The sequence below is a fragment of the Vicugna pacos genome, chromosome 2 (assembly GCF_048564905.1).
Source record: "Vicugna pacos chromosome 2, VicPac4, whole genome shotgun sequence".
Classification (NCBI taxonomy): domain Eukaryota; kingdom Metazoa; phylum Chordata; class Mammalia; order Artiodactyla; family Camelidae; genus Vicugna; species Vicugna pacos.
Window position 1 is genome coordinate 94,561,667 of NC_132988.1, and position 27,298 is coordinate 94,588,964.

Below are 27,298 nucleotides of genomic sequence, written 5' to 3' on the forward strand. Positions count from 1 at the left end.
CGTGACCCACATGACCGCAGTCCCTGTGACCCCTAACAGGTAAAACAGCAGGTGGTCGACTGACTCTGCCTCCTGCTCCTCCTCCCTGGTGTCTCCATCCACATCCTCTCTACATGTGTGTCCCTCCTTTTCCCCCGTCCTCTCTTCTCTTCCTCCGCTTCATCTCTGTGTTAAGATCTGCTGTCATTAGGACCTGATTTTTGCATTTTGGTTCAATCACTCCCAAACTTCGGACCTTGGTCCAGTCACTTGATCCCTCTGAACCTGAAACACCTTATTTATTAGGATAGGGGTAAGGATAGTGACCTTGGCGGGGGGAGGGTTGCAAATCATAACATGAGATAACTCTTTGAGAAAACACTTGGCTTGAAAACAAGCTTTCCTTCCTCTTACTCTCTCAGGCTTCCCTCCCCTCTTCTTTGAGAACGGCGATCCTCTCTAGAGCATCCGTCCGTGCCAGGTGCTCTTCTGGGCACTTTTAACATATATCGTCTCATTTGTTTCTCACAACAACCTTGTGAGACAGATTTATTTATTTCCCCTTTTTGGTGGTAAAGGAAAATATGTTTCTGACTCTAATCTCAATACTTCTGACACCAAAAATGTGGGGATTTTTCCTACACCAACCAACTCTCCAACTCTCTGGGCACCAACAGGGTGTACTATAACTCTGTTCTGACACTCCCTACGCAGAGTTAGGGCAGACCTCGCAAGTGAGGGGCTCATTCCCACAAGACTGCCCCTCCTTCAGATGCCAGTCACAGGTAGTGAGTCTCCATGTTACTCATACATCTGTTCTTCTTGGCTGCAAATTGGGTATTCCCTTGGTCCCTCCCCAGGTTTGACAGTTTGCTGTAATGGCTCACAGAAATTAGGAGAACACTCGCTTATAAAGATGCCAATGAACAGCCAGATAAAGAGGTACAAGGGGTCAGGTCTGGAAGGGCTCTGAGTACAGGAGTTTTGTCCTAGTGGAATTGGGGTGCACACCCTCCGGGCACATGGATGTGTTCACCAACCCAGAATCTCCCCACATCCCAGAGTTTAGGGATTTTTATGGAGGCTCCATCACATAGGCATGATTGATTATTAACTCAATCTCCAGCCCCTCTCCCCAGCCCAGAAGATAGAGGTGGGGCTGAAAATTCCAAGCTCCTAATCACAGCCTGGTCTTCCCAATGAGCATCCTGAAGCCTTCCAGAAGCTCACCCAGAGTCACCTCATTTCACTGAAAGACACTCTAATCACCCAAGAAATGCCAGGGGATTTAGGAGCTCTGTGTCAGGAACAAGGGTCAAAGACCAAAGAGTAGAACAAAAGTCCTTCTTATACCCCATTACTTGGGTGATAGGAGTTCTGTGTCAGGAACAGGTGGTAGAGACCAAACATATATTTCTCATTCTGTCACAGTTGGATCCAGAGAGCAGAGGCAATTGGCCAAGTCCATGTAGTAGGAGGTGGCTGAGCTCTGTCCCTGGCCTGAGTCTCCTGACCCCACACCTGTCTATGACATAGAACCACTGTGCACATTTCATTGTTGGTAAAGTTTTAATTTCTTGCTACTTATTTTCAGAAGTAGAACAGTCAGAACATTAAACAAAAAAATTTTTTTTCTTATAGAACAACAACAACAAAAGCCTTCCATGGTGGAGTTTTAACTTTGGGTGTGGCCCCTGATTTTATTCCGAGTGTCCACAACCATCCCCAAAGAGCTGCCCTGTTCCTGCTTCACGGGCAGGCAGGCGGCCTAGCAGGTGGTACAAAGTCGAGCTCTTTCCACCCCGCGGTGCTGGCGGGTGGCCAGCCCTCAGCTCCGAGCTCCTGCTCATTGTAGTTCATTTCTGCTGGGTTGGTCACGTGAAGGGAAGTGGCTGACTGGAGAACACGAAAGCCACAATTAGTAGGAGTGGAAGTGGAAGTCATCACAGCTGCAGCCGTACCAGCACGTTCACCAGCACGTGCCGCACGCACCAGCAGGCCGCCCTGAGTCTTAGCCTGTACCAGTGAGAGGTGGTGCTGCCAGGCTACCGCCTGAGAATCGAAAAAAGTGTCCCCTCTGGACAGATGCAACCTTAGCGAGCAAGGGTTTCTTTGAGCCAGTTTTACAAAATCCCCCTTCCTCTGTGTAGGCAGAGTCCCATGCCAAGGCAGACACTGGTTGCATTTTAATCCCCACCTGCTCCCTGGGCTTTGGCAGTGTAGCACAGTGGGTAAGAGCCTAGTTTCCAGGACTAGATCATAGCTCCACCACTTACTGCTGTGTGACCTCAGGCAACTGACTTAACCTCTCTGTGACTTGGGTTCATTATCTATAAATAAAGGAGAATAACTATACTTATCGCAAAGGTCCTTATGAGGATGAAATGACTTAACACACATACAAGTTAAACTCGTTCCTGGTCCAAGGAAGCACCTTAGGACTGTGAGATAGCGTTGTAAAGCATTGTTATCACCGGCGCTGCAAACCCAGTTCCTGGCAGGAAACAGAGTCCTCCATTCTCTCTCTCCTTCCCATCCCAGGCCTCAAACCTGGGAACTATATTCAGTATCTTGTAATAACCTGTAATGAAAAAGAATCTGAAAAAGAATATATATATATATATGTATACACACACACACACACACACATATGTATGTATGTATAACTGTATCACTTTGCTGTACACCAGAAACTGACACAATCAACTATACTTCAACTTAAAAAAAATCTATAGTCAAGAAAAGACTTTTTGCCCTGAGACCTGAGTTGGTGGCTCTCTGCAACACTTTCTGTGAATTAGAGTTGACAGTAAACGTTTACGTGGCAGAGGTGGCAGTGACGGTAACACCAGTAACTGCTGATTATTGGCTGTAAGCGGGGCTGCAGAGCAAACTTGTCATCCATAGGAAGTGGCGCAAACGTTGACCGCACACAAAAAAGCATAATGCGCATACAAAGCATAGACTTCACCTTTGTAAGGGGTCTTTATTTTGCCATCTGTTGTTGAATTTTTCACTCAAAAATCTCTGACACTGGAGCATTTGTGACAAGGCTGTGGTGTTTATTCCCCGGAGCTGGAGCATCAGGTGCATCTGGAGGCCAGAGTTCCTGCCCCGGCGTCTTAGCAGCCGCCTGCAGGTGCACGAGGCCGAGGTGGCTCTGTCTCTCCTCCGCAGCTGGCACTCCTGCCCTGGCACGGTGTGACTCTGTGACCTTCCACAGCTTGGAGCTGTCTTTGGAGACACGCTGTCCCAGAAACAGGTAAGACAATACAGTATGGGATGCTGTGTTGTTGGAGACGTATGAGGAAATACGTCTTCACTCATGCTTTCATTCACTTACTCAGTGAACACTGATTGCCTCCTTATCCTCCGTGTGTTTGCCAGGATAAAGGCTAAGCAGCCATAACAGAGAAATCCAGAAATGCAAGGGCTTCAGAAAGAAAGAAGCCTTTGTTCTTTCCAGTCTCAATCCAGGCAGTCCGGGCTGGCGGGACAGCTCGGCTACACATGGCTACACATGTTGTTCCCCTGTCCGGTAGACTCTGTCCCTGTGACGTGTGTGGTTTGTATAAGTATTTAGAGGATGCCTCACTCCCCCTTTCCACGCAAGGGAACCTGTTTTGACAGAGTGTTTACATCCTACTTTGACAATCTGTAAACAGGCTGAACTTAAGAGATGTCATAAAAACATTTTCATGAAATTTGTCATTGCATATGTTGTTTTTGAGATAAGTTTAAAAAACAAAGGAAAACATGTTTATACACGAAAAGCAAGCAGTATGAACAAGTTGTTTGCATTGGAGAGAAAGGCAGTGGAGGCACCGATGAGCATCTAAGCCAATACTCCTGTAGCTCCAGCCCAGCCTGCCCTACCGTCACAGAACATCCAGCATCCATCTCGTGCACCTCTCTGGGAATACTAAGCTGGGTTTTGCAGACTGTGGCATGCAGTTTGGAGGAGATCCCGAACTCTCCCTGTAGATAAGAGAAAGACATCTTGCTAGCAGGGGTCACTGACATGCGGCCTAGGGGTTAACAGGAAGGAGGCAGAGAAAGACTGGCCGGACTAATAAGGTTGTGTGTGACCACCCTCCACCCCTCTTCCCCACCAGCTCTCTCCCTGCTTGCCTATTGAAGGAAATATATGTAAATCCTGCTTTAACCACAGGTGTGTGTGTGTGTGTGTGTGTGTGTTCAGAAGCTTTTTTATATTGGCTACTCGTTGACATTTTGAACTTCTAGGTCCTATCTTAGGGAGGGGCATGCATTTCTAAATTAATACTCATAATAAAACAGCGCTCTTCTGTATGGTCAAAGCTGAGTCAAGAGAAGATCCAGCTTCCAGGAAGGGGAACAGAAATAGTCCAGGACACAAATTTCCTCCAACAAAGGAGGTGGATATGGCTCACTTCCCTCGTGTTGATGACATCATGGTCACAGGGCCATACTGAGTCACAAAGGATGCTGGGGAATGTAGTCTCTATCTGGAGGTCCTGTGGCAGAACCGAAACTCTTACATGAGAGGAAGCGAGATAAGATTTTGTTGGGGCAATTCCTCACTGTCATGGATTTTAGTCCTCTATCAAAATCCTTTTTTACCTTCTCCCACCTTTTACCAGAGATGTAGTTCTTTACCAGAGATATAGTTATGTTTAAGCATTTCCATTAAGCACAGTAAGACTGCTCACATGGAGCAGAATCTCACCATGCCTCCCCTAGTCACCCCCAGAGGCAACCGCCTCTTACAGAGCAAGTCCAGTCCTGTCCTTACCTCCCTTCTTATTTGGCACACTATTCATTGTTGCCATGAATTAAACATTGTTGCTATGGGTTTCAGACTTGCCAGTTGGCCCCAAGTGCTGCTTATTCTAGCACATGTTGAAATCCCAGCTCATGAAGCACATGCTGAGCACACACCATTGAATGATTGGACATCAGGAAACCATCGATTCCAACACACATACCGCTCAGATCTACATGGATCTCTTAACTCTGTTTTACCAAAGGATGTGGCTTTGGGAAGGTTACTAAATCCTCTGAGCCTCTTTGTCACCTGGGGATAATAGTAGTGCTTACCTCATGGGGTTAGTAGGGACATTAAATAAGATAATACATCTGGAATACAACACCTAGGATCTGGTACATATCAACCATTCAATCAAGTTTAGTTATTATTACATTTTGCTTTTATGTATAACCCCAATATAGTTCCTGCCATGTAGTCAGTGGTCAAAAAACAACTATCAGGTGATAAATAAATGGAGGTGGAACTACCTGAAGCTGGCTGTTCACTTCTGAGAGAGCAGACTTGGCTTTGTCCCCAAGGACTTCCTTTGGTAATTATTCCACAGCACTCCATGGGTGCCTGGAGTAACCAGGGATAACTTTGGGATCCAGCCAATCTTGTTGCTCCAGATAAGCACAGCAGTTTGCACAAAGGTGGGCAAGGATCAAGTGTGGCCACTTGGGTCCACATTTGAATGATGACTACCTGCTGGAGGAGAGAGGGTCTCTTTCTCTGAGACTGTGAGCCATAATGCCCAAGGCTTGGGTTGTTGTCTAGCTACCAGTGAGCTACTTTTCTCCCTAATGGAGAGAGGCTGCTACAACTCATCACCAAAAAGGAAGCAGAGCTGAGAGGTGGAGAGGAATAACAGAACCTTAACATCATCATTTCATCCTGGATCTAGCCATACCTGAAGCTACCACTGGCACTTGAACTTCCCAAGTAGATGATCCTCTTATTTCTGTTTTTTTTTAAACTGAAACTATTTTAAGTTGGGTTTCTCTCATTTGCAACTGAAAGGACCATCTTACTACAGGTCCTATAAGTAAACATAACTGGAAAGTAATATGACTGAATATTTGAGACATAGTAGTGACAATACTTGTAATAGTAGACAACATTTGTTGAAATTTACTAGTTGCCAGGCATTGTTTTGAATGCTTTGCATGTATCAACTCATTTAGGCCTTATGATCCTTTGAGGTAGGCATTGTTATTCCTGTTTTACAGATGGGAAAACTGAGGTCTGGAAAGATTTCTTGGCCAGTGATCTCAGAGTCAAGATTAAACTTACACATTCAAGGGAGCATCCAAAAAGCTTAACTTGTAATGTTCTTCAAATGATGCTAACATTACCTTAAACATTTCTGAACTGCCTTTAAAAAGAATTATTATTTCAGAAAATAAATATCACTGTTGTATAATCCCACTGAGTGGCCAGAAGGGCATTACTTCACTTGCTTAATTAATTTATTTACTACTTGTGACCCTCAGTGATATTTAGCTATTCACACAAATCCACTCCTTAAAGGACACAGATATGTGACCTTTGAGGAGAATGTAATATGAGCCTTGAAGATGATCTTAAAAGGCATATGTTGAAACCGGTTTATGCAAGGTATGCTTTTGAAGAGAGCATTTGAATACATAAATTACCATGTGCTGTTTCAAAACAAACTAATCACGTCACATTATGCTGACACCTTATTATCTTTCTTTTAAGCATGTATCCAACAGAGGCAAAGCACCACGGTATTTGTATTCAGGACTCTGGTGACTAGCTGATGTCGAGAAGGTGAACCAGCTCCTCAGTCGAGCCTGAGGAAACCTATCTCACTCCAGAAACAGAAAGTGAAGGAGGAGAAAGAAACAGTTCATTGATGTGGCCTGCACTTGGGTGAATACTTCCAGGAGTCTAACTGAAGAAATGCTGAGAAAAAGTTGCAGGAATGACTTCCACCTCTAACACTTCTAGCGATCAAATCTGGAGGAGGCATTTTCCAGCATGGAAAGATTAGGAATAGAGATATTTCCCCACACGTTATGGAAACTGTATGGTCAAGCCATTCAAGGTGGCTGTTCTCTTGCTCTCTGGACGCCCCCTGCTTGACCAGTGTCTGCTTCACCTACAGCCACACCCTGCTCACAAGACTGACCTTCCTACATGCTTGCCTCTGCCCTGGCTAGTGATTGTTCTTACCAAAGGGGTGGGGAGGGGCGTGCCCCTCTGCTGGTTTCCCTGGTAACATTAATGACCAACCTGACATCAATTCCCCTATAACTGCTAAGCTCCCCCTGCCCCCTGGGAGCGAAGCCCTCCGCCATGTCCTGCCTGCCCTGCCTGCCGTCTGCCACACTCGGTGGGGAGTCGCTCCAAGACCTGGCTTCAGACATGTAAGCCCCCCTATCCATTAACCCCCTGTTGTCTCTGTCACTGACTCTGGGCTCTTTCTTCCGTCTTGAAGGTGGGCCAGTACAGGCTTTGTAGGCCTGCGAGGTGCAGCCCAGCAGAAATCATTGAAAATATTCAAAAAAGTTGAGAGTACAATGTGTATCCCCCAACTTTATTCAACATTTGTTAACATTTTGTTTGTATGAGTGTGTTTTTATATGTATGGAAGTATATATATATACACACATACATATATACATATACATATATATATTAAATTTTGCTAAACCATTTGAAAATAATTTTCAGATGTGGATAATTAATTGGTTGTTACATCTTTTTGTTCCGCTTTATGCTAAAAGAATTGTTCACTTAAAAAAAAATTGTCCCTTTGAAGACCAGGCAGCAGTCTTGTAGAAGACTCCACAATCTAGTTCACCTGCTTGTTTTCTCCTGGTGCCATTGACCTCGTTGCTGTCGCCCAGGTCTTTCCTGCAGCTGGGAGGTATATCCAGAGGCCTCATGAGATTCGGGCCACACATGTCTGGCATGAATACTGCACAGGTGACCCTGTGCACGTCAGACTGCATCCATCAGGAGTCACATAATGTCAGGGTGTCCTACTATGACTGACACTAAATGTGACCACTAGGCCAAGGTGGTAACTGCTAGAACTTTCCACTGAAATACTATCTCCCCCCTCTTTTGCAATTAGAAACCAGTGGGAGAGACCTTAGCACCCCGCACACGCCCTTACGGGCAGCAGTCTTCCCCTGAATGGTTAAGTCCGTCCTGCACACGTCAGAGCTCCTCACGACGGCTTCATAGCACTATTTCTAGAATACCTTCAACGAAGTTTTTCTGTATTTTTTATGAATCCTAGGTTACAAGTGTTCATTTGGCTGTTCTTCAAAAACAGCACGATCTTGCTCAATGCTGATAGAGAAGTTCTACAAATATGTGTAAACATTTCCTGTCAGAGACAGCTGGAAACATCTACCCTTAAACACCTGCGCCGGGCGGTGGAGGAATCAGCTTTGCTGTGAAAACCTCCTCCACTCTCCGCCACCTAGAGCTTTCAGATTCACAGGACAGCTAGGCTGCCAGCAGGCAAGCACTCCGGTGTGTCCTCCTGATACAGAGGTTTCAGCCTTGATTACTTATACATTTGAATCATCTGGGGAGTTTTAGACCTTGTCCTGGTCCTATTCGAGGCCATTTGGATCAGATTCTGTGAGGGAGAGGCCAAGCTTACATATATTCTAAAAGCCTTCCAGGTGGTTCTATTGGACAACACAGTGGGAACCACCGAAAAAGCAGTGACAGTTGAACTTTGAAAAATGTGGAGGTTAGAGACGTCAACCTTCTCCCAGTCAAAAATCAGAGTCTAATTTATAGTTGGCCTTCCTTATCCACAGTCCCTCCATAGCCAAGAATTCAATCAGCCCTGGATTGTGTGCTACTGTAGTATTTGACTGTTGAAAAAAATCCCGTGTGTAAGTGGATCCATGTAATTCCAACCGTCTTCTTCAAAGGTCAACTGTACTTTAAAAAGGAAAAATAATTATATGTCATCATGTAACATCAAGAAACCATACACCTTCCTCCAGAATGGTGGTTGCCAAACTTTGGCAACACGTTAGATCACTTGGGGAGATTTTTATCACTTCTGATGACCAGGTTACACTCTCTACCAATTAAATGGGAATGTCTGGGTATGGGAAACAGGCACCAGAATATTTTAAAGATGCCAGGTAATTACCAATGTCCAGCTAAGTTTTGGACATTGCTCCAGAGACTATTTTCTGAAGAGGCAGCTGTGTTTTGCTTGAAAGAATGTAGACTCAGGAAGGCAAATATATCAGTTGGAAATGTTTTTGTCTAAAATTAGCAGCGAAACCAGTTAATGGTAGCTAAACGCAAAGAACGCTTAATTTTATTTAACAGTTTGTTCTGAGGCTCCGTGATATCATCAGGGACCCTTGTTCTGCCCAAAGAAGGACATTCTCAGTTCTTGGCTTCTCATTCTTGTTTTCGTTACCTCGTGGTCATAAGATGGCTGCTGCAGCTTCAGGTATTTTGAATTCACATCAGTTTCCCAAGGTAGAATGAAGGTGGGGGTGGTGTATAAACACTTTATTCCCCTGAAGTTCTGACATTTATCTGAGATACAGACTCTCTCAACCAACTTCCCCTACATATCTTGGTCCAGAAAGGCTCACAGGTCCACCTCTAATCCAACTCTCTCAGAAAGAAACAGAACAGCATAATGGTTTAGCTCAAACACGTTTAATCAGCTGTGCCTGGAATAGATGCCTCCCTCCCTGAGATGAATAGATTTCCACTGGTTGATGTTCTGCTAGCCACAAAGAAGTGGGGTGACTGCCTATTGGGCAGCCAACAAACAGTCTGCAACAAGCAAGCAATGAAAGACTGAAAGGAGGAAGCAGAGAAGAAACAAGACTTAGGAAACCATAGACTTCCCAGTTTTGCAATGAAAGGAGCTCTAGCTATGCCTATTACAGCAGCTCTGGCTGAGGCTGCTGGCACCACATCAGAAATGCATTTTACCTGTATTCCTTTTTTTTCTTTATATATATATATATTTTTTTTCATTGAAGTATAGTCAGAATGTGTCAGTCTCTGGTGTACAGCATAATGTCCCAGTCATGCATATACACACATATATTCATTTTCATAAAGGTTATTACAAGATACTGAATATAGTGCCCTGTGTTATACAGAAATTTGTTTTTTAATCTATTTTTATATATAATAGTTAATACTTGCAAATTTTGAACTCCCAAATTTATCACTTCCCACTCCATTTCCCCAGGTAACCATAAAATTATCACTATGTCTGAGAGTCTTTTTCTGTTTTGTAGATGAATTCATTAGTGTCTTCTTTCTTTTTTTGGATTCCACATATGAGTGATATCATATAGTATTTTCCTTTCTCTTTCTGGCTTACTTCGCTTAGAATGACAATCTCCAGGTCCATCCATGTTGCTGCAAATAGCATTATTTTATTCTTTGTATGGCAGAGTAGTATTCCATCGTATAAATATACCACAGCTTCTTTACCCAGTCTTCTGTCGGTGGACATTTAGGTTGTTTCCATGCCTTGGCTATTGTCTATAGTGCTGCTGTGAACACTGAGGTGCATATATCTTTTTGAATTAGAGTTCCCTCTGTGTTGACTATTCATAGCCTTAGATTACAAAAGTAAGTAACGATTCTTGTCCCCTTTCTACAGAGCAGGGGAGAAAGAAATGCCAACAGATGATTGATATTCAACATGATAGCTGCTACAATGGTCACATATTTAGCAAAAAGGTAGATCATGGAAAAAGAAATTCTGAGCTAGAAAGGGATTAGAGCAAGATTCATGAAGGATACAATTTTGACACAAGCTCTAGCTACAGGGCAAATAGGCGTTATCCAGGCAGATGGTCTGTGGGAGGGCATTCCAGGGAGAGAGAACAGTGTGTAAACAGGCAAGCAGGTTTAAGAGAGCTTTGGGAATTACCAGCAGTTCAATACTGAGGGCTCGTGAAAATTTAAAGATCAGCGTGGCAGAAAATGAGTCCCTGAGGGAAAGTGCCTAAAAGTGTTTAGCTTTTTTTTAAGAGTAAAAATATTAATTATGTAGCATTGTGATGTCATATGGCCTTAGCAGTACACAGGAAGCAGGGACCTATGCCTTGCAAGGTGGTGTTTTATCCAGGTTCCAAAGTGGGGAGGCAACGAGGTCCAGGAGGCTCACCAACAAACAGAGAAAGGAGCTTACTGAAGAATTTTAAAAGGTATATAGAGGGGAGGGTATAGCTCAAGTGGTAGAGCACATGCTTAGCAGACAGAAGGTCCTGGGTTCAATCCCCAGTTCCTCCTCTAAAAATGAAATAAACCTAATTACCTCCCCTACCAAAAATAAAAACAAAAAAAAACCTGAAAGGCATTGAAGACTTTTATCCCAGTATATATACTTCCTGGTATAAAATCTGGAAACAGACATGTTATTTTATCATATATTATATATCAATAAGCTATCATTTTAAATACATAATTCTTATGTTTCTAGACTTGATAGACATCCTATATTTTAGAATAAAACAAGCTTCAAAATGTGCTCTAAATAAAAAAAAACAAGGTACAGAACAGCATGTACAATATGCTAACATTGGTAAAAATAAAAACTATATGTGTGTTTATTTCTGCATAGAATTCTTCTGGAAGGAGACCCAAGAAACTAATAGCAGTATTTATTTGGGAGGACAAATTGGATGGTTGGGGGATTGAATAAGAGGAAAATTTAAACATTTTCATATTGTTTTTACCATAAGTTACAAGATATTGAATATAGTTCCGTGTGCTATGTGGTATGAACTTGTTTATCTATTTTATATATATTAGTTAGTATCTGCAAATCTCAAACTCCCAGTTTATCCCTTCCTACCCACTTCCCCCTCTGCTAACCATAAGTTATTTTTCTATGTCTGTGAGTGTTTCTGCTCATTTGTAATAAGTAAATAGGTTGTAAGTAAGTTCATTTGTCTTTTTTTTTTTAAGATTCCACATATGAGTGATATCACATGCTATTTTTCTTTCTCTTTCTGGCTTACTTCACTTAGAATGACAATCTCCAGTTCCATTCATGTTGCTACAAATGGCATTATTTTATTTTTTATGGCTGAGTAGTATTCCATTGTATAAATATGCCACAACTTCTTTATCCAGTCATCTGTTGATGGACATTTAAGCAAATCAAAACTACAATGAGGTATCACCTCACACCAGTCAGAATGGCCATCACTAAAAAGTCCACAAACGATAAATGCTGGAGAGAGTGTGGAGAAAAGGGAACCCTCCTACACTGTTGGTGGAAATGTAGTTTGGTGCAGCCATTATGGAAAACAGTATGGAGATTCCTCAAAAGACTAAAACTAGACTTATTATATGATCCAACAATCCCACTCCCGGGCATATAACCAGAGGGAACCTTAATGCAAAAATACACATGCACCCCAATGTTCATAGCAGCACTATTTATAATAGCCAAGACATGGATAAAACCATTTTTAATGTTAGGAAAATCACACTGGAGGTAGTAAAGAGGATTCTGAAGGTGATCATTTCACTCAACAAACCTATGTGAGCACCAGGATACCAGGGTGGACACTGCAGACCCCGCCCCGCCTGGACTGAGCTTACAATCTACCAGAGAGGACAGTTACACAAGAGTTAAGCAACCACATGGGCTCTGGGATCCTACTCAGGTGAAGACAACAAATCCCTGGTCTGAGTACACAATCCTTAATGCCGAAAAAGTTATTCCTGTGGCAAAACCTCCACATAGCAGGCCTCCGTTTCTCACTTTTACGTTGTTGATGTCGAGCTGGAAGAGAGGTGCATCTATTCTGTAAAGGGCAGATAGTAAATATTGTAGGCTTTGCAGGCCAGACTGTCTCTGTCACCACTACTCCACCCTGCTATTGAAGCACAAAGCAGCCGTGGCCAATACCTAGAAAAGGAGTATGGCTCTGGTCCAGGAAAATGATTGGAAAGTTTGCAAGTCTCTTGGAGGCGCCAGTAAAACTTTGGATGTCATATAATTTTTATGTGTCATGAAATATTATTGTTCTTTTGATTTTTCTCCAGCTCTTTAAAAATGTAAAATCTCTTCTTAGCTTGCAGGTGGTAGTACCAAAATAGGCAGTGGTGTGCTCACCCCTAACTTGAAATATTGCCCCCATGTTCAAATTCCAACTCTGTTCCTATAAAATCTCGACACCTCAAACGAATACTTAGCTGGCGCTAGGCACCAGCTCTGCTGGCCCACTGAAGCTTTATGATTCTGTTGCAGATGGCTTGATTTGCATTTCATTTTGGTTTAACTTTGCATTTTTCCTTCCTAACTCCTGATCACTCTTACTCACGCTGCATTGTGTGCTGATTTGAAATGGAGTCCTGCGCTGCAATAAAGGTCACAAAAGAAGATTTAATTCCTCTGTGACTGCTGGTTAATTCATTTCTGGACGTTAGAACCACTTTTACGAGCCCCACACCATATGCCACATGAATATCATTATGTGTTCCCTAGAGCTCCTGTTATTGCCATCTGTCTGTGACTTCCTGTGTGGTTTCTTTGGCAACAGGGAAATCACTTATCAAAATGTTTCTATAAAGTAAGTTTTAAAAACCCAATTCTAAACAACATCTGCCTCTAAAGTTAGATGTATATTTTCAAGGCTTAAACATTTGAAGCACATTAATAATTATCTCTATTGTAAAGCCACGGTTGGAAATTATGAGTATATTGAAGTCCTTCACCCAGGTAACATCCAGATACAAGCACTGCCAACCCTGCAAAACCCTCCACAAGTAAATCTCTAAAATCTCCCATTTTGATGACTCTGACATGTTACTCAGACCTTGGCATTCTGACTTACTAGGGCTCTGTTCTTAGACACACCCAGAAATTTCCATCCTTAAAAGCAGGAGTTGCTTTTGTTCATTTTGTTGTTGTGTCCCCAGTATTTAACACAACACCTAGCACTTAGCAGAATTTGTGTTGACTCGTACTGAAATGCTGAATTACACCCCATGAGCTTCTAGGTCATATTTCCATATCAGTGACAGGGTTTTCACTCAGTGTGACACTGGTGATTTATTGCAAAGAAAATGAATTGTTTGATGTTGTCTTGGTGGCTCATTAAGAATGTATATAAAAATGCATATTTATATTATGAAGATGAATAAGACACTCAGAATAAAGCATTTTAGATCTTCAGACGAATGCACAGTATAAATTGCCCAGGATCACCAGATGTGAATCAAAGTATCTCAACCTCTGAGTGAGAAGATCTTGATTTAAATGCCAGCTCTTTACAAGCTCTAAAATACTAAAGAAGAAAAAAAAGACTATCCATCATCTTGGATCTATTTTGGTCTCTGTGAAACAAGGACAGTAATTCCTGCCCTCCTACCTACCTCAAAGAAGTGATACAAGAATTGACCAAGATGGTGTAAATGACTGAAATTTACAAATGAAAATTCACAAGTGCTAATATAAGACTTATTCATTCACATGCCCATTCTCGGCCTACTAAGGGCAAAGCACTGGGAAATGTAGATGTTGTGAAAAGAAAGATAAATGGTTTTTAAAGGCAAACAGATGAGTGGCACACAGAGGAGACTGCAAGAGTGCTCCTCAACTTGAGTGGCCTGAAGAATCAGGTGGAAGGCATGTTAAACATGCAGACTCCTGCGCCCCACCAGAGACATCCGGTGTGATAGATCTGGGTTTGGGCAATGGACTCTATGGATTTAACAAACTCCCCAGGAGCCCCAGGAGATTCTGATGCAGGAGGCCCATGGACCAGACTGTGAGAATGCCAGCTTATGATTTAACAGGGAAGTTAGAAAGGAAAATCAATAATTAATTTCAGATCCCCAAAACAGGCCTGCGATAGTTTGTTAAAGTGGTGCTCACAGGCTGTGAGGAAGCGGGAAACAAGGAGCGATGAGATGGGGAAAGGTACAACAATGGTGCGCCAGGTGCATTCTCCCCCTCCTTCCCATGTTTTCTGTCCTTTCCACTGGTGACTCCAACCCTAGATTTCTTTCAAGAGTTGGCATATTTCTAAGGATTCAGTTGAGTTTTACACATTTACGCATTTCCCTCACAGGGCCACATCTATAAGAGAGAGACTGACAACCCTTCTGAACAGGATTCAGGTTCCAGGTCTGAGATTAAACAGCCTTATGACTCACAGTAACTTGGCTGCTAAAGGCTTTTGGTTTTGTTTCTCTAAGCAGAGGTAATTTCTGATTTAGCTACCTCTCTCATAGAACTATTTTGCTCAACAAACGATGTATGTGAAATACTTTTAAACTTTAGGGCCAGATTTACACATATATTATTTTGAAAAAAGTATCCATCAAATGTACGCTAAGGATTAATGAAAATGGTTTGAGTTATTTAAATTGCGTTCTTACACCTAAAACTTTAACTTAACATTTCCTATTAGCAGGTGATATGAATAATTAAAATTTCTAATTCAACCTGAAGGAAATTTCTCCTACTGAATTTTTAATAAAACATCCAAACTATGAATATCTCAGCTATTGCCTCCAGTTCATGCTGATTAATGTAGCTTATGAAATCATCGCTCTCAAAACCGATCAATTTTCTTGAGAATCTTCTCATTTCTTCTTTATATCAAGTTCAAATACTTTATTTAATAATTAGTTAATTAATCTTTAAAAAATTTTTATTAAGGTGTAATTGATATACAAATAATTTTCCATACTTAATGTAAACATTTTGATGAGTTTGGACATATGCAAACACCCATGATACCATTACCAAATCAAGGAACTAAACATATCTTACTTCCAAAAAATTCCTTGGGTTTTCTTTTGTGCGTGTATGTGTATGTGTATGTGTGTGTTTGTGTGTAGTAAGACCTAACATGAGATCTATTCTCTCAACAAATTTCATGGTGCACAAGGCCGTATTATTAACTAGAGGTACCATGTCGTACAGCAGATCTCTAGAATTTCTTCATCTTGCATAACTGAAACTTATAAGACTGCTCAGAAATAGCTGAGCAACTGTCTTCTCACTACTTACCTTACATATTTTTAGTGAATATACACATAATGCTAAAGCAGTCTCAGACAAATTGAACTTCAGGGTTCAGAGTGAGGCTTTATTCTTACAGACACCTAAGCTCCTATATTAGCAGGTCCCTGCACTTGCTCCATATAAGAATCCAGGTTTGCAGCCTAAGGTTTAGGGATGCACTGACATTCTTGCCTTGCCTGTAAAAATCTCTCCTCATCCAAACTGTGCTCATCCATCAAGGCTCAACCCAAATATCACCCTCTTTATTAAGCCAAAAGTGACTTCTTTCTCCTCTGGACCATGAGACTAACTTGTGGCTTTCCTATGGCACCCAACTTACTCTGATGTGACTTGCAGTGATTTGTGCATGTGTCATTTTTCGAGTAGACACAAACAGTGAGCAGGGACCATGCCATACATCTTTGTACCTCCTGTACTGAGCACAGAGCCCAACTGTCCTTAGAAATAAACTCCAGACTCATGTCGTGGTCTTCATTCATCTTTCATTCATTCAACAAATAATTATTAAGCACCTACCATGGGCCAGGCCCTGTGTGACCCGTGGGTGATGTAGCAGTGGACGAGAAAGACCACGTCGTTCTCTAATCGGGGCCCCCTTCTAGAGGCTGTAGACAGGCACTGAAAACATAATTAGCGAGAAATGCTTTGCAGAGGCTTGAGAGAGACATGAGAGGGACAGAGTCATCCTGTGGACTGGGCATTGAGCAATGTCCTCCCAGAGAAGGACTTTTCAGTGGAGTCTGAGGATGAGAAGGAAGCAACATCTTGGAGAATTGATGGCAGAAGAAATGCAGATAGAGGAAAGAGCAAGTGCATGGAGTCTGGAGAGCCCAAGGGGGAGAAAAGGGGACCGATGTGGCTAAAACCCAGTAAACAAGGGGTGCAGGGGAGGAGACTTTAACAACCATATTTTGGACTCAAGTTCAGAGGACCTACTTCAAAACACCTTCAATTTAAATACGTAACCACTAATATTTGAGAAACTAATTTTTGTTTCAAAAATAAGTTAACTGGAGAATATGACACCCATCATCATTTGATAAATGACAGGTTCTTTCCTGCTGCATTATGTTTTATAACATAGTATTATTTTTATTATATAATAACTGGGTTATTTATCTAACAAGCTAAGATCCTATTAATAGTTACAGGAAGATGGAACTTTTTCAGGATCCAGCATATCTTCAGCATATTTTCACATGTCACTGTACACTAAATGCTGTTCCATATGGCTACGTCAGGTTTAATTAACTGTGGGGAGTTGTAGCAATAGTTAAAATTAGTTTGTTAAAACCAGAAATAGACTCACTAACAGAGAAATCAAATTATGGTTACCAAAGAGGAAAGGCGGGGGGAGGGATAAATTAAGAGTTTGGGATTAACAGATGTATACTACTAAATATAAAATAGATAAACAACAAGGGCTTACTGTATAGCAAGGGGAGCTATATTCAATTTCTTGTAATGTGCTGTAATGGAAAAGAATTTTTTAAAAATTGTATGTATATGTATAACTGAATAGCTTTTCTGTACACCTGAAAGTAACATTGTTAGTTTCAACTACACTTCAGTAAAAAAAAAAAAAAAAAGTAAAAGAAAAAAAAGAAATGAAAAAAAAATTAGTTTGCTAACACACACTTTGCTTTACTGATCCCCAGACCTCACTGAGGAAGACAGTCCGAGCGCGACTGACTGGAGGAGCGCTGCTAGCAACCCTGTCGGCAACAGTGCTGACCTGTGAACCAGTCCCTCCCTATCTGCTGTGAGGTAAGGACAGAAACTGGAAGTGAGCAATTAGAAAGAAACCTTTAGAGCAATTCTTGGTACCTCCATGAGATCCAAGCATGTGATCAATGTTAGCAAACGTGGTTTGAAGTTTAACTTTTAGGGAGAAGCGTGTTCGGATGGAACGGCGGCAGGGACAGAGCACCGTTTTGGAGAGGTCACCGTGATTGAGGACCTGCACCGTTTCTTTCATCAAGGAAGTCGCGTATGTAAAAAACACCTCAGCTGATCTGAACAGGGTACTAAGTGGTGTAAGGACAGTTGTGACTTATGTAGAGGTTACTGTGTTAAATTCGAGGTCCTCCTCTTTACTATTTTGTAACATGGAAGCTGATCACAAACAACTGTTAAGGCATGAGATACGATGGTTTCTGAGGGGAAAATTCTGTTGAGAACGTTTAAACTTAGAGTAAACTTTTAGTGTTTCTGCAAGATGAGAAATCAGTTTCCCAGCTTTTTAAAGATACAAAAAAGACTCTCTATACCTTTTTATTGTCTGATATCTTCATATTTTTAATAATATTAATACTCCATTAACATTCTTTAATGACAGAAATGAATGAAAAGGCAAGAATAGATAGTTCGAATAACAGAATTTTTATAAATTGTTATGACATTTTTCTCAACACTCATTACCAATGAAGTAGGGGCTAGATATTTCACACCTGTGAAAACATATCCCTGGACAGCTTATGAATTTGATAGAACATTTTGAAATTCTTGGATCTAGAATCTATTTCCTCCAAAGATATTATAAACTTAGCCAATTTTTTACAGGATAACTTGTTAACAGTGGCTGCTAATGAAGCACTGAGATGAATTATTTTGGATAAGAATTAATAAATATCCTAAGCTTGCTAAAATTGCTCTGACATCTCTATTCCATTTCTGTCAAATTATTTCTGTGACACTGGCTTCTCTGCTATGAGTTTAGTAAGACAAGTTATAGAAGCAGTTTCGACATATCCTTAGTAAGTAACACTGTCCTTGCTAACCCACGTTAGCTAAATTAACAAGAAGGAAGCAGCTCATTTTTCCCCATTGAAAACTTTAAACATTGATATTTCCTTGATCACTTTCTGGGCTGCGATTGCAGTGGTTAGTATGAGTGGGGACTGCAAGCTTTTGGGAGTGAACAGAAGGATAAATTGATGTATAAACTGAATCCAGCCAAGTGAACCATGTAACACCTTCCTTCCTTGAAGCTGAGGAGTCATGGCCCAGAAACTCCAAATAGATTAAGAATGTAAAAACAAACAAAACCAGAGAGAGAGAGAAATTGAGAGAGAGAAAAAGAGAGTGAATTTCCCATCTGGGTCACCAACAAAAACCTAGTTAGCAGCCCAGTCAGATCATTTGATGATCTCAAGCATGCAAAGAAAGTAACTTCAAAAACTATATGAAAAGGTAGTTACTCTTCCCCCTCCAAATTATGAAGAACATGGAGATATTTCTCAGTGGGTAAGCATCTCTCATCCTTGGGAAGATATAGAATTAAGAAGAGAAATGTTCAAGAGAATGGAGCACTTATTGTTAATATTTATTAAGGTGGAGGGATCAACACATATTTGGGAAGAAGTAAAGGCCTTTCTCTCTACCTCTCTCTCCCTTCCAATCAGAAGGTTTCCCTTGGTCCCTGAAGCTGGTAAGAGCCTCGGCTTCAGACCTGCATGAGCACGGACTTTAACCCCACCATCATCACTTCCAGAGATGTGATCCATAAAAAGATCTTTGCCTCTCTAAGCCTCAGTTTTCTCATCTATTTAATACTGTTCACCTGATAGCACTCTAAGGCCTAGAGGATACGTGTAAGGATGTCGGTACAGAATAAGTACTTGATGTGGAGTGGTGGCTCCAGTTATCTGTTGCCAAGTAACAAACTATGGGTGTTAAAACAACAACCATCTTTGTTATGCCCATGGATTCCTTGGATCAGGAATTCAGAAAGGGCATGGCAGAAACAACTCTTCTCTTCTCCGTGATGTCTGGGATCTGAGTTGGAGTGACTCAAATGGCTGAGGGTAAATCGAATGGGTGAGGGTTGGAATGGCTGGGGCTGGGGGATCCACTCTCACAGTGGTTTCTCTACTCAAGCACCTAGTGCCTGAGCTGAGATGGCTAAAGAATGTGCCCAGCTAAGATTGTTCACAGCAGCGCTTACACACACGGCCTTTCCACGTGGCTTGGCTTCCTTAGAGCCTGGCAACCTCAGGGCAGTCAAATTTCTCAGTGATGACTCAGAACTAACTCAGTTAGTATCAAAAGCTACTGTGGCAGTTTTAAATCATGGCCCCACGTTCCTGATACTCTTCCCATCAAGAAACCTCTGATGAGTCTTTTAAGAAAGGAATGCATGAGTACTGTAAAACCTCCCGAAGTCTGTTATTTACTACACGAGGTGTGCAGGAGTAGGAGCAATGATAGAATACATTACCAGAATTTCCTGAGGTGGGCAAGGTATGAATTGGAGATGTGGAGGTTTTAGGTCTGGGCCCCTAATTCTCCTTGGCTCTTAGTGATTCTTGGCGAGGTTTGTTCCAACCCTCTCCCTGCCTCGCATCATACAGCTTCTTCCCTAGGGCAGCTCCTCGTTCTGGCCATGACGGCCGTTGGTGAGCTCCACTTCTGCCCTAGCTGGCTCTCTGACTTCCTGACCCGCAAGCCTCTTGGCTCTGACTCCTCCGCCTTCAGTCCTGTTTTCTTCTGAGGATACAATGATGGGAGGGCAGGAAACATAGGTAAGCTGTAGAGATTTGTGTACAAGTGCAAAGAATGAGGGGTAGGGTACAGATTGCTCAGCCTTTACTAGAAGGGCAGCACTAGGTAAAATCGTGTATTTATTTTTTAAAACAAATGTATCTTGGACACAGAAGACTTTCAAAGTGGAGTGCTGTCATTTTGCATATGCACCCTCACCAACATTTAAATATAATGGTTTTTTTCTGTACACCTGATACTAACACTACATTATAAATCAACAATACTTCAATAAAAATAAATTAATTTTAAAATTTAGAAAATAAATATAACGGTTCTTTTAAGAAGAATGCTATTTTATTATTTTGCTTCTTTCTGGCGGGCATCGCTGGCTTATGCCACTAGCTAGTTAACCATTAAAGAGCCTTCCTGCTGTGGTTTATTAAAAGATTCCATAGCTTCAAGAGTTATGGTGTTTCCCTCTCTGCCTACTGAACTCAGTGTGGGCAGAGGATAATGAGAATGTGGCCAAGGTGATAGGCATTTGACACTGCTGCCTCTTAGTCACCCTGGGCACTCCTGGCTCTTTCAGATGACTGTTTGTTGTTTAACCCAGAAAAATTAGGGGACTGAATGGGCGAGTCCGCACAAACCATTGCCACATCTGAGGAGCGCTGAGCCTCTGTGTGAGCAGCGTCTAACATCAGGAGATAATTGGGCATTGGGGAGCCTAGAATTCAAAGGGAAACTTTCCCCTGAGCTTTGCTTTTTTTGTATTCTTTTGGCAGGCTTCGATTTTGCCTCTCAGCTTGTTAAGCACCTGCACTTTAAGCCCCTTTCTTTACTTTGTAATTTTTATGGTGATCATAATTGAGCTTTATACAATCTCCTCCAATCCTATAGGCTTTTGGATGCTGTCTCTCTGTTTGAGGTTAGATTTAAGAGCTTCTTCCACATAAATTTTTTACTTTAGGAGTTGTTTTGGTATTTCTCTGGAAACCACACACTGAGTCAGAATGAAACCATTTTAGAACATGTCCCTAAATTGGATATGGTAGAAGAGTGAATCCATCCAAGGACCATGCTCAACGGACAAGGTTTGATTGCTGTTCAGCTGAATTTGGGAATTTATTCTACTGAGTGGACTTTGCAGGCTGAGGACAAGAACTGAATTGCTTGGGGATTTCTCGGAGCTGCTTATATTGGATGGGAATAGAAAATTGATGGGAGGTGAATATAGAAAACAGACACCTGGGTGGGAGGAAGAAGAGTGTGGAGAGAGAACAGATGAGGTTAATGGAGGAGTGTGATTAAGCTTAGCTGGGTGAGGTGTGATGTAGCCTTCTCCTCAGACTCCTCATAAAGGCTATAAAATTGATTTTTTAGTTAGGGTTTTCTTTTTAGGTCAGATTTAGATTACAACAGAAAAGTTGGGAGAACAGTACAGAGAGTTTGCATATACCCTCCCCTAAACCCAGTTCCCTTTATTAGTAACACCTTATGTAAGTATAGTACATTTGTCACAGTTAATGAGCCAATATTGACGCATTATTATTAATTACAATCCATAATCTTTTTAGATTTCCTTGTTTTTTTTTAACCTAATATCTTGTCTTTTTGTTCCAGAATTTCATCTAGGATCCCACATTGCATTCAGTTGTTGTGTCTCTTTTGGCTCCTCTTGGCTGTGACAGTTTCTCAGACTTTCCTTGTTTTTTTAATGACCTTGACAGTTCTTTTTAAATTGAAGTATAGTTTACTTATAATATTATATTAATTTCAGGTGTACAACATAGTCATTTGATATTTTTATAGATTATACTCCATACAAAATTATTATAAAATATTGACTATGTTCCCTGTGCTGTACATTACACCCTTGTAATTTACTTGTTTTATACCTAGGACTTTGTACCTCTTAATTCCCTTCTCTTATTTTGCCCCTTCCCAGAACCTGACCTCTTCAGTTTTCCAAACCCAACATGTATTACTTTTGCAGCCAGGAAAGTGATTCTCTGCTGAACATTTGACCTTTATCTCAGCAGTTAATATATTCTGTTTTGTTTGCAATACTTTTATAAGGATGTTCAATTATGTCATCATAAGTGCCTTACATCTATTGACACAGCATGTTTCTTCTCAGCATCATCTATTCAGACCTCATGAGAATTCTTAGAGATGATATTTTTGTCTAGCACAGAGAGTTGTACAGAACAGAAGATGAAAAGGCTGGCAGAGTTTCATCCAATTTGATAGACTGAAAAATGTGACTCTGGGGATTGGCAGTGATTCACCGAGGGCTAAGCAGAGAGTACAAGGCTGGGATGAGTCCCAGGAAGCCCCGAGTTCTAGTTGAATAAGCAGACGTCTAGACATGGTGTCCAGAATGTCCACTTGAGTGTAAAGTGATTACTCAGAGACAGCCTGTCAACAAACACTGGCACATTTGCAGTATAATGTGTGACATTTCACAGGGAAGTGGTTGAAACTCCAATGCAAGTGGAATGAACTGCTCAAAAATATTTTTCCGGCTCCTCAAGTATGCTTACATTTACTTGTTGGAAAATCCACCAGCTGATTTACGGATTTGTGCTCAGGACAGTGCAGTTAAAGATTCCTATTGTATCTAGGTTGAAATATATTAATAAATCAGTGTCTCTAGCAAAGACATCTTGTGCTAAAATTTTTAAAGTTTCTTTATGATCCTAGCATTTAAAAAATCGATACAAGCTTGATTTCCATTTAGTAAATGAAACTAGTAAGGAACTAAGAATAATTCACTTGAATCCTTGACTACAGTTTTTTTTACTTGATGCTAATTATATTTGTTGTTATTCTCTGAGCCCCTTTGGAAGCCTTTTTTTAACCGAGTTAAACAGCTTATACTAGAATTTATCATTTAAAACTAGAGTGTAAGTGAAAATAATTTCTATATAGTGTTTAAGAAGATAAATTCAAACATAGATCCATCTGATTCTGAACAGATCTCCAATAATATTAAAAATTGTTTAAAGTTATTTTTCTTATTTTGTAAACGTTGGAGTGAGTCACTGCATTTCTAGAAAATGAAATGCATGGTATGATCATAGTGTATATAGAATTGGGTATGAGGTTGACTTTAGGCCTATTCTCAAATAATGCATTTTTTTAAGCACATAAAAATATTCTTACTAATAACACTGAAAAGTTCCCACCACCAGGCATTGTGGAGACTTGCCAATTGCAATTTTGAATCGTGTATTTTTCTGGTTCAAGTAGAGTACATCCAGTAGCTCAGCATTTCCCCTTCATTGTTGATTCTAGTCTATTCTTGGGACCTTGTTCCCAAGAATTGGTACTAGAAAGGGGTGGGATTGTTCTACGGTACAGAGGTGACCCCGTTCTACAAATTTTATAGTATAGTTACAGACACTGGAACCAGGAACTTCAACACTACCAGAGGCACCAAAGATCCCCTTGGTACCATTTTGAACACTGCATTATTTCATTTTATTTATTTTATTTTATTTTTCTGAAAAGGTTTTATTACGCGCAGACGGGTGGGAGGGGCTCAGTCCCTCTTGGCGCCGCTTCCCTCATGGCGGCCAGGACGTTGCTCAGCTCCTCTCTCTTCCTCTGGCGCGGATGTGTGTCCCCACCCATTTCTTGGTGAACTTGAGGGCCCGCTTGTCCTTGCAGACCTTGAGCAGCTGCACGGCCCGCCGCTCATAAAGGGCGACGCCACACACGTCCCGGGCCATGTCCCGCACGAACCTGGTGTGCTTGCTGAGGTGCCCGCGGCGGCGGCTGCGCCTCGGCTTGCTCACGTTCTTCGTCACCTTGTGGCCTTTGCTGAGGCCCACGGCCACGGGGTAGCGCAGAGCCACGGCTGCTGCTTCCCAATGGCTGCCACGGCGGAAGGTGAACACTGAATTTTTAAAGACTATGCCTTCTTAGAATGAAGAATGGTAGAAAAGAGCGTCGGCAGCTGGCAGGTTTTGTGCCACACTGAGCCTATCTACCCTTGCGTGACTTTCACAAATCCACAGACAGTGACACCACAGCTCCTAAGCAGGCCGAACAGAAGCATCATGGTGCTGAATAATGATCCTAATTATGCTCTGTCTCAAAGGTGGGGCAAACACGTTTTGCATGTTTCCTTTTTATTCCTTTCACTGACCCAGATGTCGTGTTTTGGGTTTCAATATTGGATATGTGACTGCATACACTCAGTACCATATTGCAACCACCCATTGAGTCCACATTTCATGCACCGAGGGTCTATTATGACTGTAATTTCTTAGACTGTAACTGAAAGCCTGTGATGTGGACTTGACCTACACTAAACATCTCTGGTCTGGAGTAGAACGTTTCATATGAGGCTTTCTCCAATAGATTAAGGTCATTTTCCAGTGAAATAAAATGTCTTCTAACTTTTCAGTGTTGACAGGGAGAAATCACAAGGACAAATTGTCTTGGTAGCTAGAAAGCCCATCCCTGTAAGAAGTCATTCAAGTAATCATTTTACCATGGTTTCAGATGCATTTCAAGGCAGCTCCTTTCTCAGGATTAAGCAGAAACTTGCAACAAAGGTTAACCTTTTGATAGTTGAGTATCTGATGCGCTCTAATCTTAACCTATTCAAGTAATTTCAATCCTTACAACTGGAACCTCCCTACTTTCTTTGGACCTCACTATGCTAGAGCTGTGGGAAACACTCTTCCTTTAGCTCCAACTCTACCTCTAGCTCTTTCTCCATTCACTTTCTAGCTGACATCACCTCTGAAATGGATCCTGGGCTTTCATTTTCCCCTTTGTCCACTCTCCTCTATTTGAGACACTAGGACTTGCTCATTGGGTATGTATATTGAACATGCTGATTCTGGTTACAATAAACAAAGTCAGATGTCAGGCTGGGAAAATGGCAACTGATCGTATCTCCACTCAGGGCGAGCCTCCCTCTTACCACGAGGACGAGCAGCACATGTGTCATTAGGGGTTATTTTTCCTATGGGCCTATTACAGTCTCCTTTCTCATGGGGCGCTCCTTTACTGGATGAACAGCTTCACCAGTTTCAGTCAGCACTTTTCAGAGTATGGGCATAGGCACGGCTTTTTGGGTCATGGATCATGATTCATGAGTCATGTGTCTTCCTCAATTCCTGGAGGCAGTTTTACCTCCAACATAGCATCAGAGAAGCCCAAAATCTGGCTAAAGATCACTCTTGGCTGTGCTACCTTGAAATGTGATTCAGTAACTCACGCATTTATTCATTCAACAAATATTCATTGAGCACCCTCATATGCCAGCCTCTAAGCCCAGTAATAGTGACACAAAAATGAGCAAAATACTACGTCATCTCTGTCCTCAAGGAGCTTGCTGTTTACTCTATTTGGTTGGTTATTAATCAATGAAACAAGTAAGTGGAAACTTTTTAACTGTGGTAAGTACTACAAGATTAAGGAAGCCCTCCTTGATAAATGATGATTTGAGATGAAACCTGAAGAAAGGATGGGATTTGACTAGGTGAAGAGAGAGGTAAAGAACTTCCTAGATAGTGGCAACTGAATATTCAAAGGCCCTGTGGCAAGAGAAAGCAAGATGTGATCTGAGTGTGGTTGGCAGCTGGGGAGAGCATGAAGTTGGAAAGGTGGGCAGGAGCCAAATCATGCAGGACCTTGTGGTCACGTTGAGGACTTGGTATTTATCTTCAAAGCAACGGGAAGCCATCTAAGTGCTTTGGTGGAGGGAGAAAGTGGTAAAGTCATCAGATTTATGTTTTGAAAATCGCTGGTGGTAGTGTAGGGCAGAGGTAGGTGAGGGCTAAGATATAAGTATGGAACCAGTCAGATAAGACCATTGGAGTAACGCAGGTGAATATGAAGGAAGCACAGTCTATAGGGGTGGTTACAGAGAGAGGAGGGTGGATGCCAGGTATATTTAGGACTCAGTGACAGTTTGAATATGAGAAACAAGCAAATAGAGATTTCAAGGATGAACAGAGAAAGACTATTTGGAGGGATCAAAGTTATCTCCATGAATATTTTGTGTCCATCTTTTCAGGTTCCTTTGAAATATATATATATTTGATAGACTGCTCTTGTCTTGAAAAATTAGGGAACTGAGATTTGCTAGGGAGAATTTAGTCTATAGTCAAGGGTAGTTGTTGACCATCATGTTGAGGTCCTCAGAGCTTTAGTGAGGATGGTTCATTGGGAAGACCAAACATACAGGTTAAATGATAAACATTCCCTATAGATATTGGTAGTTGGCAAACACGTCAACTACCCTCTTCTGATCCATACTTGAGGAACTGCTAAATTTTCTCTGGTCCATGCAGCCATAAGTTCCTTTCTGTTGACGGCTGTTTTGGTAATCATAGCTTCCTTCTGAACTATGATAAAGAAACTCTTAATCAAACCAGTCCATCTGTGTTTGAGACTTTCTCCAGTCAATTCTGTTTGCTGATTATCTATCTAGGCTGTTAATTGGCTACATTCCCTATAAAATGCACCATCTTGTCTAGTGTTTGTTTTCTGAAGGGTAACCCTGGAGAAGACACCAGACTGACAGATACTACATTTATTGAAGCCTTTTTATCACCTTAGTCCCAACCCTGGGGTGGTTAAACAGAATTCTATTTTATGTTTACTCTTCCTGGAAACTCTACTGTGAATAGTTCACTTGGAATAAGACAGATTTGCCTGGGAGTTTTATCAAACCTGAACCTCAGAAGACAAATTCGTCAGGCTGCTTCTTTAATGTCCTTTTTCTAGTCACATTCAACAGTCAGAGAACTCAGACTCACAGGGGATGCAGGGAATCTCCCCACTGGAGAGCACAAGTACTATGGGTTCTTCACCAACCTTCAGCATTAACTGACTATTGCAAGGAGCAGCTGGGTTCATGATGTCAAACATTTACTGAACATTTACTATGTGCCAGGTACAGTGATATGTGTTTTATATGCATTTGAAGCATCTCATTGAGGTGTGACATGTAGTAAGGTGCATGGAGCTTTATTGTA

At 41.5% G+C, this 27,298-nt stretch overlaps 1 protein-coding gene and 1 pseudogene across 2 annotated transcripts in view; one reads left to right on the forward strand and one right to left on the reverse strand.

Annotated features, from left to right (window-relative positions):
- Positions 1–7,061: 7,061 nt before the first annotated feature.
- The window catches only part of RELL1 (RELT like 1), a 106,763-nt gene continuing 86,526 nt past the window's right edge, over positions 7,062–27,298 (forward strand). For both annotated transcript variants that reach the window (XM_072945311.1, XM_072945319.1), the window contains exons 1-2: positions 7,062–7,161; positions 17,468–17,576. The gene's annotated coding sequence lies outside the window, so the exon portion shown is untranslated. The remainder of the gene's footprint in view (positions 7,162–17,467; positions 17,577–27,298) is intronic.
- LOC102526815 (large ribosomal subunit protein eL36-like) lies at positions 23,817–27,179 on the reverse strand (annotated as a pseudogene).